Below are 15,545 nucleotides of genomic sequence, written 5' to 3' on the forward strand. Positions count from 1 at the left end.
AGGATCCTGGACTGAGACAGGAACAGAAAAAGAACATTAGGGGGGAAACATCAGGGAGGAAACTGATGGCATCTGAAAAAGGTCACAAGTCTTAGTTCATAGCATAGTACCTATGTTAACTCATCACCTAAGTCAGTCTGATAACTGTGTTAAGCCCGTGTAAGCTGTTCACATATAAGCTGGGTGAGGGATGCACATAAATGCTGTGTACTGTTCTGCAACTTGTCTGTAAGTCTAAAGTGATTTCAAAACAAAAACTTGAATTTATTTTTTAAATATGTATTTATTTGAGAGAGAGCGAGTGTGTGCATGTGCTCATGAGCAGGGGAGGGGCAGAGAGAGCGTCCCAAGCAGGCTCCTCACTGTCAGCGCAGAGCCCGATGCCGGGCTCGAGCTCACGCACGGTGAGATCATGACCTGAGCCGAAATCAAGAATCAGATGCTCAACTGAATGAGCCACTCAGGCACCCCTAAAAAGTTAAACTTAAAAAGCAATTCTGCACCCTCATATCCCACCCCACTCACCACCCCCAACACACACACAAGCTCCACGATCAGGCCTAACACCAGGGGCTTGTCATTTCCCTTGCCAACCATTAATTGAGAGTTGCAGCTCTGGGATGCTGAGGTTAAGGCATTTCACACCCGTTACATGTGGGCCAAACATACATTATCTACAGTAGACAGACGATGGGGCAGGCTGGAAGACAGTTTACTGTGAGGAGCAGGGGGTCCCTCTCTCCTTCTTAGTCCCTGCCAAGGGCAGAGGAGTTACTGGTTTGACAGGTAACAGTCCAGCTCATTGACTGGGCCACATCCATTCGGACCATCCCTAAGAGCCAAAAAGTCACACACCTGTTGAAGGCCCCTCTCTTCCTCACTGCTGCTGTGAGACCTGTGGGACTCCCACACACGCCCCTAAGTACACCTGCCCGGCCTGGACCCCAGGTACAGGTCAAGTTTACGGAGCATGGGAAGCCCCAGTGGGCAAAGAGCTCATCACTTGCTTCAGCCAGCTTTGACTGGAGAGCCCTGTGCCAGAGACTGGCTGATTCATGAGGGTCATTTAATTCAAATTCCCCTTTGCTGTTTTTCCTTGTCATCAGGATGAACTTTAGAAATATCAAGGTGAGGAACAGGTTGACAGAACAGGACACCCACACTCTTGGGCCTTCCTGACAGACACCACTGAGCCCTGACTCATCATGCACAGCCTGGCATTTCCCACTGAAACAGGAAGGAAGTCAGCTAAGAGTGAGGCGGGGTGGGCGAGGTCTGGCTGGAGAAGGAGAGTGAAAAACATCTGGGCAGCGGCACAACAAAGCCCATTAGGAATAAAGGGTGTGCCCCACGAGGTAGGAGCCAGAAGTTGAGGAAGAATACCCTGGTCCTAGACGGTCTTCAAGTACCATCCCACACCCCCACGGAGCACACAGCAGTAGGTGACAGGGGCAGGGGTCGGGGCACCAGAGCGCACAGAGAAAGTCACATGTTCACCACAAACCCACAGAAACAGATCTTAGTTCCAAGACAATGTACTGGGTCCACACATCTGCGTTCCCCTCACCAAATCTTATTAAATGAAAAACAAAAACAAAAACAAAAGAACAAGAAATCTGTTGCAGTGTTGAAATACAGGGAAGAATGACATCACCAAACCAGAAGTTAAGAATTCCTAGAAGATTTGCAGCGAATGGAAGTGGACAGAAGAGAAGCTATGAGTGTCAGACATCTGGCCACAAAATCAACGGTCTCTCTGGTCTCAACAGCCAGCTAGAAAAGGCAATGGCCTGGGAGTCTACCAAGCAAATGATACCTACAAATAAACTTCAAAGAAATGTACAGAAATCATTTGAAGCAAATTATGAAGTTTTCCTAACAAAAAAGAAGACAAATTAAAGGAGAGAGATTTCACTCCTCTGAATAAAGAGACAATACTGCAAAAGCATCAACTCTCCCCAACTGATCTATAAATAAAATACAAGGTCATTCTAAATTCTAAGGGGATTCATTTTGGAATTCAACAAATTGATTTGAAATTTCATCTGGAAGAATAATTTTTAAAAGCTAAGAAGTTTTCAAAACAAGGACATGTGAAGAGAAGTGATCTGTCCTGCCAGGAAGCCATGGTCGAGGATAAAGAGCACTGAGAGATAAATGAATGAGCAGGACGGAACGCAGCCCAGAGCACAGGGTCAAATACATGTGAGAATTAACATCTGGTCACAATGGCATTGCAAACAGCATGCAGGGATGGACCACTTAATAGATGTTGACAAAACAATTTACTGTTCTCTTAAGGGGGGGGGGGATTTGTTTAAAATCTTACCCAATATCATATATAAGAATAAAATTTTGATAGATTAGAGACTTAACCAAACATAAAATCCCCATAAAAATACCAGAGGAAACGCTAACCATTATTTTTTTTTAATAACCCTGGGGTGAAGAAGTTCTCTCTAGGGTGATACAAAAGCCAGAAAAACAAAGGAAACCATCAGCAGATTTAACTACAATAAAAAAAATTAGAACTCTGTATAAGAAAAGACATCATTGGGGCACCGGGGTGGCTCAGTAGGTTAAGCAGCCGACTGTGGCTCAGGTCATGATCTTACTGCTCGTGGGCTCAAGCCCCACATTGGGCTCTGTGCTGACAGCTCAGAGCCTGGAGCCTGCTTCGGATTCTGCCTCTCCCTCTCTCTGCCCCCTCTCCACTTGCTCTCTGACTCAAAAATAAAAATGTTAAAAAAAAAATTTTTTTTAAGACATAATGGGGGCACCTGGGTGGCTCAGTCAGTTAAGCATCCAACTCTTGATTTCAGCTCAGGCCATGATCTCATAGTTAGTGAGATCAAGCCCCATGTCAGGCTCTGAGCCAACAGTGTAGAGTCTGCTTGGGATCCTCCCTCTCCCTCTCTCTCTGTCCCTTCCCTACTTGTTCTCTCCCTCTCCAAAATAAACATTTTTAAAAAGACATAAAAGATGTAAAACAAACAAACAAACAAAAAAGAAACTGGGGAAATGTGTGTCTGAGATGTCGTGAGAGAGAGTGTAGTAAGATCCTTAATATGGAAGGAATTCCCCAAGAGCCTGGCTCAGCTCTCAGCAGACACGTGGCCCAGGCCAGGAGCCTGTTCTCTAAGCCCCAACTTCCCACCTGCAAAGAGAGAAGCTACCAGCAGCACCTTTCTCATAGGTGTGAGGACCACACAAGATGCTATTTGGGAAGCACTTAGCCCAGAGTCTGAGCAAAGCAAGGAAATCATCAGACGGGCAACCGACCAGAGAGTGTGTTCCAGCAAGTCACTGACCATACCACCACCTGCAAAAAAGAGAAGAAAACACTGGAAAGCCTCATTGGCGTGTTTCAGTACAGGCAGGTGGACCACATCCACTGATGGGGACGGAAAGGATGGTTGAAAAGGATGCGACAGACAAATAGTTATGGACAGAGACAGATGGCCACAAATTCAGGACACAGCCACCCTTATTATTTCATTCAGCAAGTATTTCCTGAAAGTCTAGTCTGGGTCAGGTACTGTTCCAGGTGCTGGGCACAGAGCAGTGAAGGAAAAGCCAGAAATCCCCCAGTACCTGCTGGTGGAGGAGGCAGACAATACAGCGCGCAGGGAAAAGTGTATGGAGAGTCAGCTGTGGCAAGAGAGGAAAAAGGGAAAGCAGGGCGGGGGCGGCCAGGCAGAGGGGAAGGGGGGGTCGCAATCTTCAATGGCGAGGGCTGAGAAGTGCTTTCACTGAGAAAGTGACATCTGGACATGCTTTCCGATACGTTTGCACACGTGTGGGCGCACACACGTACATAAAGACACGACTGTTACTACCGTCACCTGCGAAAGGTGTCAGCGCGTAGCACTTTTACTTTCTACTTTTTGTACTTTCAGTATTGCTCCATTTCTTTCCAAGGAGGTGATAAAACGAGGCTGTGAGCAACACGGCATCTGGGGAGAAACCCGAAAGTGAACTTCCACAGACGTGCACTTGGAGCACGGCTCACGGCCAGGTAGTCCCGACGCAGGAGGGTGGGGTCGGGCGCCTGGTGCTCTGGCACCACCTGGTGGCCATTTCCAGCAGAGCAATGTCCTCCGCAGCCCATCAAGGAAGTCCGTCCGCAAGGCGCACAATTGTAGCAACCCCACCTGCCCCGTGGACAGGGGACTGGAGAGAAAATGGGCGGCACAGATGCAGTCTGGTTTGTTGGGTGGCAGGGTCAAGGCAGGATTTATTCAGCTTGGATTTTCAGAGTTTTTACAACGTTCCATTGTAACTACAAGGGCGCAGTCCTTTACGAATGTACTCGAGGGCAGAAGTGGAGAGAGGTGGGTTGGGGGGCACAGATCCATAAAACCAGGCCCTCTCGTATGTGTCCCCAAAAAGGCTGGGGAATTTGTAGTGACAAACTCAGGTCACACAGCCTGTGGAAGAGGATGGGTCTTCCCCAGTGAGAGTGCCTAAGGGCCAAGGTCCTACGAGTCTGGCTCTGCTCAGGAGCCACGTAGCTGCTCTCCGTGATTAATCACTAACTAACTGAGCATGGGCACAGGCCACTAAGCCAGCACCTCCTCACCAAAGCCCAGAGGAGACTGAGGTACAAGCCCCGGGTGACAGGGCAGTGATGCTAATCACACCAAGGACTCTTCCTGGGACACTGGTCCCTTCTCCGTCCTCTGGTCCTCGGTCTGGGTCGAGGGCCCCTCCTCTGTGCGCCCTCCACTAACCCGCCACAGCACCTGTCACCCTGACGGGGAACTGCCGTCATCGCTGAGCATGTGCCTGCTGGGCCACGAGCTCTGTACCCATCTCGTTCGCCACCAGGGACGGCACCTACAAGCGCGACACCCTGTGTCTGAATGCAGCTCTCCACCTACCACCAGCATGGCAGGGGGCAAGGGCCTCTCTAAGCTCCACTTCCCCTTCTGTGCCCCAGCTTGTGCAGCACTCGCCTGAGTGCTCCGTGTGCATGAGGTCCCTGAGCTGAGGCCGCCTCTGTGGGTAAGTGCTGACGGCAGTGCCCGGCACAGGGCAGATTCTCCAACGGTCATTTTAGCCTCAGTCCCCAGCACAGAACCCAGCAGTCGGCTGTGTTCTCAATAAAAATGGATGAATTACTCCCCCAGCCTACTGTGGAAGGGAAGGGGCAAGGTCAGAGCAAGGCTGTGATGCTTGAGCCACCCCAACAGCACCCCCAAGCCATCTGGTTCTGCTGCCCCCCAAAAAGGCTCAAGGACTGCACAAAAGGACTTGAAGGAGACAAGGCCCTCCCGCAGGTACAAACACCCCTGCAGGGTGGGGCGGGGAGAAGTGGTACAAATACCGGGGCTAATGCCTGAGGCAGGAGGGGCCGGGGGAGCACAGCAACATTCGGGGCTCAGGCAGGACCCAGGTGGAAGTTACCTCCCAGCAGCCGCCTCAACTAAGAACAGGTGAAACTTGCCTTAACAATCCCTCCAGCCCAGATCCCTCCCAGGCTCCCTACAGACTGATCTTCAAAGCCCAGCCAGCCCATGTGAACATCACACGGCCCATGTGACCATCACATCCTAGCCTTGCTGTCCTTGCTTCCTGTGCACTCCTTCCCCCACCCCACCCACCGATTCCTTGCATTCAAACCCACTCCCAAGTGGTCAGGGCTGTGGTCCTCACAGGGGAAGGAAACAGGGGGCTCAGAGGTACCACAGGCCCCGCCTATGGGGAAGCATGTTCTGTGCTGGGAGTTGCAGTCCCTCTGCCAGCCCTGTGGAGGCGGCTTCCAGCCAAGGAAGGAGAGATGCGCAAACAGGTGCCAAAATGCTGCCTGAGGTCGCCGGCGGCCACGCCTGCCCTGCTGTCTCTCACTGGGGCCGTGAGGCCATCCTCCCTCCTCTCCTCTCCAGTCTTAATCTAGATGTTACTTCCTCCAGGAACCCTTCTGGGACCCCCTCTGTTATGTCCTTCTCCCACTGGCTTTTAGAGCACCCAGCCTTCTCTTCCATGGCACCTGCCACAGTTGTCCTGCATCTGGGTTCGTCTTCCTCCCCGGACCGCCACAGCTCTGGCACACAGCACTCGGCTGCCTCTCCAAGACATCCAGTAAGAGGGTCACGCGAGCCGTGTCAGGAGCTGGCCCGAGGCTTCCACGGCTCACAAACCCTTTCCTGAGCAACCTTTGTGCTGCTGTCAACGTCAGTTTAGGTTCCGGAACTAGATGCTCGGAAGTCACAAAGTGTCACATGTTCCAACGGATGGCCTTCATCTTACAGAAAGGAAAACTCAAGTCTCCTTGCTTAAACAGTCACATTTATAAAGACAATCTCAAAGGAAATGACAGAAAGGAAGGTACCGTTACAGTTACTGGGATGTTTCTTGATATTTAATTATTTATAGATTCTACCTCATTGGACTTCCAGTTTAAACTGCAAAAGCAACAGGTCCCTGTTGCTCTAAGGCAAATCCAGTAAGATGTACAAATAAAACTCATCAACCCACCCTTCCCCCGCCGCCCTCCCCCTTCCACACTCCAGAGGTAATCACAGCAAGCAGCAAGGTGTATGCCTCCAAGCATTTCCGCTAAGCTGCATAAATACACATAACCAAGCGGGACTCATACCAGAAACCAAGGCCATACCCTCAAGCGCCTGCAGGGCCCAGGCAGACGAGGTCACTGGTGAAGACGCAGGTATAACAGGAGCAGGACACACGGGGCCTGTGGCTAACTACACCACTTAGAGCTTTCCATTTGGAACATTTGTAAAGCTCTGAACTGGCCACACAAAGCAACCGAGGGGGAGATTAGACAGTGCTCTTTGGGCCGGGTAGCAGAGTGGATAGAAGTTCAGATTTTGGAGCCCTGGTCACAGCCTGGGCCCAGCATCTATTGGTTGGGTGACCTTAAGAAAGATATTTAGTCTCAGGGCACCTGGGTGGCTCAGTCGGTTAAGCGTCCGACTTCGGCTCAGGTCATGCTCTTGCGGTTCGTGGGTTCGAGCCCCATGTTGGGCTCTGTGCTGACAGCTCGGAGCCTGGAGACTGCTTCGGATTCTGTGTCTCCCTCTCTCTCTGCCCCTCCCCTGCTCACATGCTGTTTCTTGTCTCTTGTCTCTCAGAAGTGAATATTTTAAAAAATAATCTTAAAAAAAAAGATACTTAGTCTTTCTGTGCTTCAATTTCCTCCTCTAAATATAGGTGATCTAATACTGCCCACCTTGTGAGTTCACTGTGAGACGAGAGTAAGTTCACTGTGTAAAGCACTTAACACAGTGCCCAGCACAGGGTTATCTGCCACCACAGGCCACCAGTTTGCAACCCCTACTGGAGACGTTATTATGCAATTTATCTTTTAAACCCACCAGACTGTGGCCTTCTCCCATGTCGGAACGGAGAAAGCCGGCTCCTTTGTAATAAACGCCTAATCCATCGCTGCCTTTTTGCCAGTCCAAAAATTAGAAAGTATCTGATACACTTTAACGTGTAAAGTTAACGTGTAATACACACGTTAAAGTGTATTAGATACTTTCAGATTATGTTCCCCACAGAGTTAGAACAGTTCATACTCCCTACCAGCAATGTCATAGAGGACCCACTTCCCCACTCACTTGCTAACACTGGTTTCATTGTAACTTTTTTTGCTAATTAAAAAGGCAAAAAAAGAAAACTATTGTTTTAATTTGTATTCATTCTGCTACTGATTATCGTTTGAGGCAGAGATCTCAACTTCTTTTTTTCTCCCTTTCTTCTTTAGAATGAGAACTCCTGTTTTTAGCTAAGCCCACCCTGTGCTCCCTTGTAGCTCAATGTGGTAAGCTCTACTCATTGAGGTATAAATGTTAGTGCTGTGTGAGACCTTTAAGAAAGGTCTGAAAGGGTCACTATGAAATTGTGACTTATAATAAGAAATATGTATTTGGTCTTTATCCCCCTTGCTCGTACAGAGCTCCTAAAATGCTTGGAATTTTCTAGGTGATGAGAGCAGTAATAAAAAAAAAAAAGTATCTTTTGTTATGTTAAAAAAAAAGAAATGTCTGAAAGTGCACGGGCACACCCTTCTTCCCCTTGTCTCCTTCAGGCTTTTGGAATGCAGATGTAATGACTGGAGCTCATGCAGCCATTATGAATCAGGAGGCAATCTGCTATAGATGGAAGAGCTGCAAGACCTAAGGAACCTGGGTCTAGGATGACACTGATTCCACCATACCAACCGTACACTGCCTACCTCTTCACTTTTTCATGAGATGAAAACATAAACCCTTATCGTTCAAGCCATTTTATGCAGGGGTTATCTACTGTATGCAACCAAATCTAGCCCTAATACACCTTCTCATCCCCAAAGGTCAAAACTGAACCTGTATTTCTCCTTCCTGAAGACAGACAAAAACAAAGCCTCTATGTTTCATTTCCTCTGTGTTTATTTAAGTGTCCTAAACACGGAACACTTATTTCTTCACTCTCTCATCCCTTCTCCCAACCTTAGGTTTTGCAAAGGTGGTTTAGAATTTTTGTTTTCAGCCTATTATGTTTTGCCATGCAGCAGTTCTCCTCTATCTTAAAAACTGTTCATAAGTTAACACAATAAAAACTCCGATGCACAGCAGCAGTAGTCACTGAGATAAGCCATAGGCACTGACAGGTGCCCTGCTCTGCTCTGCTCCCTGCATTCTTCCTCTATCCCATCATCTCTGCCCTGCTTTCACTGTCCTTCCACTGGACAGTTTTACAAGGCACTTTCTCAGCTGCACTTCATAGATACTGTGTTTTATGCCCTCACATGTTTGAATCGCCTTTCTTTTGCAATAAACCGTGAGTGGCATTGTGGCTGGGCACACAGAGGACTGCAGCCTCTCTCCCTTGAACAGTCTGCAGACAAGTCCATTGCCTTCCAGCCTCCAGCACTGTATATGGGAAGCCTAATGAGAGTCTAATTCTCTTTCCTTTAAAATCCTGCTCCTTCTTCTTACAAGAGATTTTTCTCTTTCTTCTTGGAGTTTAAGAATTTTACCACAAAATAGGTTAAGTGTTAGCCTTAGTATGAACTGGATGAATCCACTGAATCTGAAGAATCACATCTTTCTTCAGTTCACCGCTATTTCCCTCTGCTGCTTTTCTATTACTCCTCCATCTATTCCTTTTTCTCCTTCTGGAACTTCTATTACCCCCATGCCAGGTCTCCTGGATAAGGCCTGTAAGTGTCTCACATTTTAATTCATGATTTCCATTTCTTTTTATTATTGTTCTGGGTTGTGAGGCATTTCTTCTATGTGACTTTCCAAACCACTAATTTCAACTCTTCTATTGATCCTTGAATTCAAAATACATGTTTTTTTTAGTTCCAGAAAGCCTCTGGTATACTCCAATCTCACCCCTTTGGGAGTTCCTTCCTTGTGAATTAAAGTTCTTAAGCGTCCTCTCCATTCATCCTGCCTCAAAGGAGCCACTGCTCCAAGTGTGAAGCTTGGCCTTCCCTCCTTTCTATGGCCAAGTCTCCAAAAATGCGCTGTCACTTGCCATTGCCTGCTGAAGGATACGGGTTCTCACATTCCCCGTTCATGGCAGACTGCTTGAGCCTCTGCGGCAGCAGAAGCCCGAAGCCCTGGACGACCTGACAGCCTCTGTTCAAGAGGGCTCAAGGGAAATGAGCTGGTGAAGTGTGACCTTCCTGCTGAGAGGTGGGGGGGGGGGGGGGGCAGATGCTCTGCCCTTCGGTCCCCACCCTGGTGATGACAGGAGAGAGGAGTCCTCACACCTGCACAGACTGGGGGCAATTCTGCCCAGATTCTCCGCGGACAGCAAGTGGGCAACCACCATCCCTCTCCAGGAATCCAGTTCTGTTTTCTTTTTTAAGTCTTTTTTCAAACATTTTAAAAAGTTTATTTCTTTTTTAGTAATTTCTACACCCACCATGGGGCTCGAACTCACAACCCTGAGATCAAGAGTTGCATGCTCTTCCAACTTGAGCCAGCCAGGTGCCTCATCCTGGAATCCAGTTCTAATCAGACCCAAAAGCACAGACAGTGGAGACAGGTTCCATTCCTAGAACAAGACTGACCTAGAGTCCAATCTCAACTCTGCCACTAACTTGCTTTGCGACCTCAGGGAGATTACTTCCCTCTGAGTCTGTTTTGTCTTGTGCTCCTGCCCATCCTCCAGCAGCTGTCTCCAGCATCCTCCTCGGGGAACCAATCCCACCAGTAGGTAAGTTTCCGGGAAAGAGCTTCTTCTAAGCACTATATGAATTACTTGTATTGTAGTTAATTGTGGAACATGAAGGAAGACTGAAGCCCTGGTAGGAAAACATCAGAAACTTCGCCTTCTGCCTCTTTTGTGATAATGGGTTGACAGAAGGGTAAGGCTACTAGAAGAATCTGAAAAATATCATAATCTTTCAGCTTTTAACATTTTTGTGATTTCTCCTACCTGTACAGAATCTCTTAACATTCTTTTAGGCAGACACTCTCTGCTTTTCCCCCTTTTATTCTTTTATGTTGTCTCAAGACCCAAGAACCATGGCCACAAAGCAGATGGGTGTGGAGAGCCATAAGAGAGTCCAAGTTGGTTTTAGTCTGGTAATATTTACTGAGCACCTACTGTATATAAGGCACTGCATGGGATACAATAATGGGCAAGACACAACCCCTGCCTTAAAAGAGCTTAAAGTCTAGAGGCGCCTGGGTGGCTCAGCCTGTTAAGTGTCCAGCTTTGGCTCAGGTCATCATCTCAAGGTATGTGGGTTCAAGCCCCGTGTGAGGCTCTCTGCTGTCAGCATGGAGCCTGCTTTGGATCCTCTGTCTCCCTCTCTCTCTGCCCCCCCCCCCCCCGCTCTTATGTATGCACACACTCCCTCTCTCTCTCTCTCTCAAAAATAAATAAATACTTCTTAAAAAAAGAGTTTAAAGTCTGGTAAAGGAGGTAAGGTAGGAGGTACAGGGTACATCACAAAAAGCACGATGTGATGCAGAATGTAGGCAGGGCCACGAGGAAGTTAAAATATGTGCCATGAGGGTTTAAAAGGAAGGAGAGCCCCCAGCAGCTGGGGGCACACAGATAGGGCTCACAGAATCTTAGGGAGCAAGAATGGGGGGGGGGGGGGAAGAGGGTGGCAGGGCACTGACCACCAGAGTGCGGTCTCTTGAAGACAATGACCACGTCTTCTTTGTCTTCATATGCCTTCACCCTTCCTCCCACGGCCAAGCCACTCACATAAGAGCTGGCCTTTCTGATGAAGGGTCTGGAGCAAGGGTAGCTGAACTGGAAAGAAAGAGGAGAAGGGTCTGTGCGGAAGTACAGGGACAGACTGAGGCTGAGAGAAAGGAAGTCATCCCAGGTACTGGGGAGTCAGACACAGAACATCCAGCTTCTCACCACTGGAGGCAAAAAGGTAACAGCATAACAAGGGAGCAACAAGAGGTTCTGCACAAGGAGGTAGAGAAAAGAAAAGCCCTTGATGTAAGAACCAACAGAGAAAACCTCAGAGTTTAATCTGGAGAGAAGGAACCTCTGCATGCATGGCTCACGGAGGATGTCTGATGTCCCAAAAGCCACCCTGCAGCTCCTCAGACCCACAGACCCCACTTGGCATGAGGTTCCTCTGACCGCACCACCACCCGGATCACCTGCACCAGCGTGCACCTTTCTGTGCCTGTATATTACGGCCCTGCTCAAGAGAGCACGTCTGACTACGGTCTATACATAAGCCAACTTACCAGGAATACATGTGGGGCTTCATAATCCCAGGCCAACAGGATATACCATCCCAGCACGTCTCTTTCCAAACAGTAGCCGCTGTAAAAGTAGGAGGAATAACTACATTTACAACCATGTTCCATATGGTAAGACTTGTTTTTCAAAGCTCAGCAAGGTCAGACCAACTATGGTGCTGTAAGATATGATTTCAGCCTGTTCTTTGAAATGTCAGTTTTTCCCGCAGGTCAATATTTTATATCACCATTACCCTACCAGGTAGCAAAGCCTGTCCCAAATGCATCAAAATCAACTTAAACTTCTTAAACTTCTCCTTTCCTGTCATGCTTTGGATACATGCTGTGTTAAGCATGCAAGGGTTTGCCCGGGGGAATCACCCCCAAAGAAAAGCATCGACTCTATGGGAATGTGCCTTCTGGCAGGCCCAAAGCACCAGCCATGGCCTCGGGCACTACCCAGCAGGAAGGGGACTCAGGAGTACCCAGACACAAACACCCCTGCCCTCTGAGCACACTGCTGCTGAAAAGAGTGTGCATACAAGGGAGGGAGCGGCCGGCATGTCCCGACACAGCGATGGCCTCTTGGCAGCCCGCTGGCACAGACAAGCATCCTGCATAGGGTGCCTGCAAAGGCCCCCGTCACTGGTTTCTGTCCTCCACAACACCCCCCCCCCCACCTCACTCCACACCCAGGAGGGCGACCGCACCACCTCCTTCACTGAGGAGAGTTGACTTCAGCTCCCTTGGGTCCCTCCCTTAGCCTAAATGTTTCTGTATCTTCTCCTGGTCCTCTGCTCCCACCTCTGAGAAAGAGGCAATTGCCAGAGATCCAGGGCCAACCACTGGCCTGGGCTCAGGGCTAAGACACCTCTCCCTGGCAACCCCAATCTCTTCCACTCTCTTGGTCTTACCCTCTACCTGAGAACACCTGCAGTCCTCCCCAGTCTTCAAAAGAACTCTGACCCTTGAACTCCAGGCTGCTTCCCATCAGACACCCCAGCTTCCTCAGTTTCGCACCCTCTCACTACCACTCGCCTGGAAACACTCTACCTGACGAGTGGGGCTGCTCCCTCCCAGGCCACCAAGACCTCCCAACTGCAGAGACTAGTGACCTCAGGTTCTCCCACTTCTTGGTTCACTAGTCCCTCTCTCTGGAAACTCAGCTTTCGGCCCCTAATAACAACTTTGTGGCTCTGTCTCCTCCCATCCCGTTAGCCTCTCTAGCCTCCTCTGCTGGCTCCTTTCTTCTGCTGACCCCTTCCTTTTGTCCTCTCACCTTTCAGAGCTTCCCCTCAGCCCCTCCTCCCGGAGATCTGGCGTCTGCCTCCCTCTCCAGCCCACCACCACCCTGCTATGTCTCACGCTTCATGCTCCAGCAACAGGGAAACCAACCCAAACACAGACACCCACTGAACTGCTGGAGTCTCACCCTCTGGCCCACCTGCTTCCCACCTGCTTCCAGCAGCCAGGCTGCGCTCAGGCGGCCCCCTTGCTACCACCCTGCGCCACACAGCTCACCAAACCTTCTGATCCTTCACTACCGACAGCTGAGAAATATTAAGCGAACACCTCTAACGTACGTATATTTATTTGTACGTTAACTACACATTCTAATGTACTGACGTGTTATGCATATTATAAAACAAACACAATGATCAAAGCAATAAAGATGAAATAAATAGGCTAAAACAATGACTTTATTTTATTCATCAACAATACAAATAACTTTCATTCTCATGATTAATAATAGCTTTAAAAAAAATTTTTTTTCAACGTTTATTTATTTTTGGGACAGAGAGAGACAGAGCATGAATGGGGGAGGGGCAGAGAGAGAGGGAGACACAGAATCGGAAACAGGCTCCAGGCTCTGAGCCATCAGCCCAGAGCCCGACGCGGGGCTCGAACTCACGGACCGCGACATCGTGACCTGGCTGAAGTCGGACGCTTAACCGACTGCGCCACCCAGGCGCCCCTAATAATAGCTTTAATAAGAGCAATGTGACTGATACGCTTCCCTTTCCTCAGTGTTTTAAGTACACTTTTTACAGATGTGCAACATACACACAGAAAAGAGCACAATTATAAGTGCACAAGTTAACGAATTCTCACGAAGTGGGTATATCCATGTAGCCAGCACCCAGAAGGAGAGACCAAACATCACCAGCACCCCCCGAAACCCACTGCACCCCCTCTATCACTACCTACCGCCCAAGGGTAGCCATCCTCGTGGACAAGATGCCACAAAGTAAGTATCGCAATTCCTTTTAAAGATGAGAGTGCGGGGCGCCTGGGGGGCTCAGGTGACTGAGTGTCTGACTTGACTTTGGCTCAGGTCATGCTCTCCCGGTTCTTGAGATCGAGCCCTGTGTCAGGCTCCATGCTCGGTGTGGAGCCTGCTTAAGATTCTCTTTCTCTCCCTCTGCCCCTCTCCCCCACTCACACTCTCTCTCTTTCTCTCAAAGAAAAAAAGAAACTTCAAAAGATGAGGATGAGGAGACTGAACTTAAGCACCTCTCTCAAGTTCGCAAACCTAAGGTGAGTCAGAGCAGGACCCCAGGTCTTTGGACTTCAGTGTTTCAGCATACTGTTTCTACTTGCAGAGAAATACTGTTTCCAACATAAACACCCTCGCAAGAGGCTAAAACACTTACTAAAAGAACATGCTTGTGGACTGTGCCCATCCCAAAACACAACTCATGACAGAAGAGAAGAATAAAATGGTCTATTGATCCAACTTTGAGACAGACACATAGAAAGTCTGGACAAATGTACCCCAAGTGTTAAGAATAAGATAATGGCTGATAAAATCTTGCCATCTGTAACAACATGGATGGACCAAGAGGGTATTATTATGCTACGTGAAATAAGTCAGAGAACAAAAATACTGTATGATTTTATACACGGAACCTTAAAACAAAAACAAAACAAAACAAAAAACAGATTCTTAAATACAAAGAACAAACTGGTGGTTGCCAGAGCAGAGACGGGTGGGGAGATGGTGAAACAGGTGAAGGGATTAAGAAGAACAAACTTCTAGTTATAAAATAAATAAGTCTGGGGCGCCTGGGTGGCTCAGTCAGTTAAGCGTCCGACTTAGCTCAGGTCATGATCCCACAGTTTGTGAGTTCGAGCCCGTCATTGGGCTCTGTGCTGACAGCTCAAAGCCTGGAGCCTGCTTTGGATTCTGTGTCTCCTTCTCTCTCTGCCCCTCCCCAACCTGTGCTCTGTCTCCCTCCCTCTCTCTCTCTCTCTCTCTCAAAAATAAATGTGAAACAAATTTTTTTAATAAAAAATAAAATAAATAAATAAAAACAAATAAGTCAACACCAAAATTAAAAGCATTTGTACAGGGGCGCCTAGATGGCTCAGTTGGTTAAGTGTCTGACTCTTGGTTTCAGCTCAGGTCATGATCTCACGTTTTGTGAGTTCGAGCCCCACATTGGGCTCTATGCTGACAGCGTGGAGCCTGCTTGGGATTCTCTCTCTCCCTCCTCTCTTTGCCCCTCCCCCACTTGCTCATGCTCTTTCTCTCTGTCCCTCAAAATTAATAAATAGACTTTAAAAAATAAATAAAAGCATTTGTACAGCAAAGGAAACCATCAAAAAACAAAAGGGCAACCTAGTGAATGGGAGAAGATATTTGCAAATGACACATCCAATAAGAGGTTAATATGCAAAATATATAAATAATTTACACAACTCAACATCAAAAAGATGCCAAATAATCTGACTTTTAAATGGGCAAGGGCTCTGAATATTTTTCTAAAGAAAATATGCAAATGGATTACAGACACGTAAAAGATGCTCAACATCACTCATCATCAGGGAAACGCAAATCAAACCACAATGAGGTATCACCTC

General features: G+C 48.2%; 1 protein-coding gene and 1 long non-coding RNA gene across 13 annotated transcripts in view; one reads left to right on the forward strand and one right to left on the reverse strand.

The window, feature by feature from the left end:
- RALGPS1 (Ral GEF with PH domain and SH3 binding motif 1) overlaps positions 1-15,545 on the reverse strand; it is a 276,302-nt gene that overhangs the window by 240,631 nt on the left and 20,126 nt on the right. For 10 of the 12 annotated variants that reach the window (XM_047829942.1, XM_047829939.1, XM_047829938.1 and 7 more), the window contains exon 2: positions 11,688-11,766. The exons of 1 other annotated variant lie outside the window; for it this stretch is intronic. The gene's annotated coding sequence lies outside the window, so the exon portion shown is untranslated. Of the gene's footprint in view, positions 1-5,992; positions 6,091-11,687; positions 11,767-15,545 lie in introns of those variants that run through there. One more of the 12 variants, XM_047829935.1, reaches the window with a different exon arrangement.
- LOC125150278 (uncharacterized) lies at positions 6,214-8,253 on the forward strand. Its single transcript, XR_007146291.1, has 2 exons — positions 6,214-6,330; positions 8,057-8,253. It is a non-coding gene; the product is annotated as an uncharacterized LOC125150278 (long non-coding RNA).

Source organism: Prionailurus viverrinus, chromosome D4 (genome assembly GCF_022837055.1).
Source record: "Prionailurus viverrinus isolate Anna chromosome D4, UM_Priviv_1.0, whole genome shotgun sequence".
Classification (NCBI taxonomy): domain Eukaryota; kingdom Metazoa; phylum Chordata; class Mammalia; order Carnivora; family Felidae; genus Prionailurus; species Prionailurus viverrinus.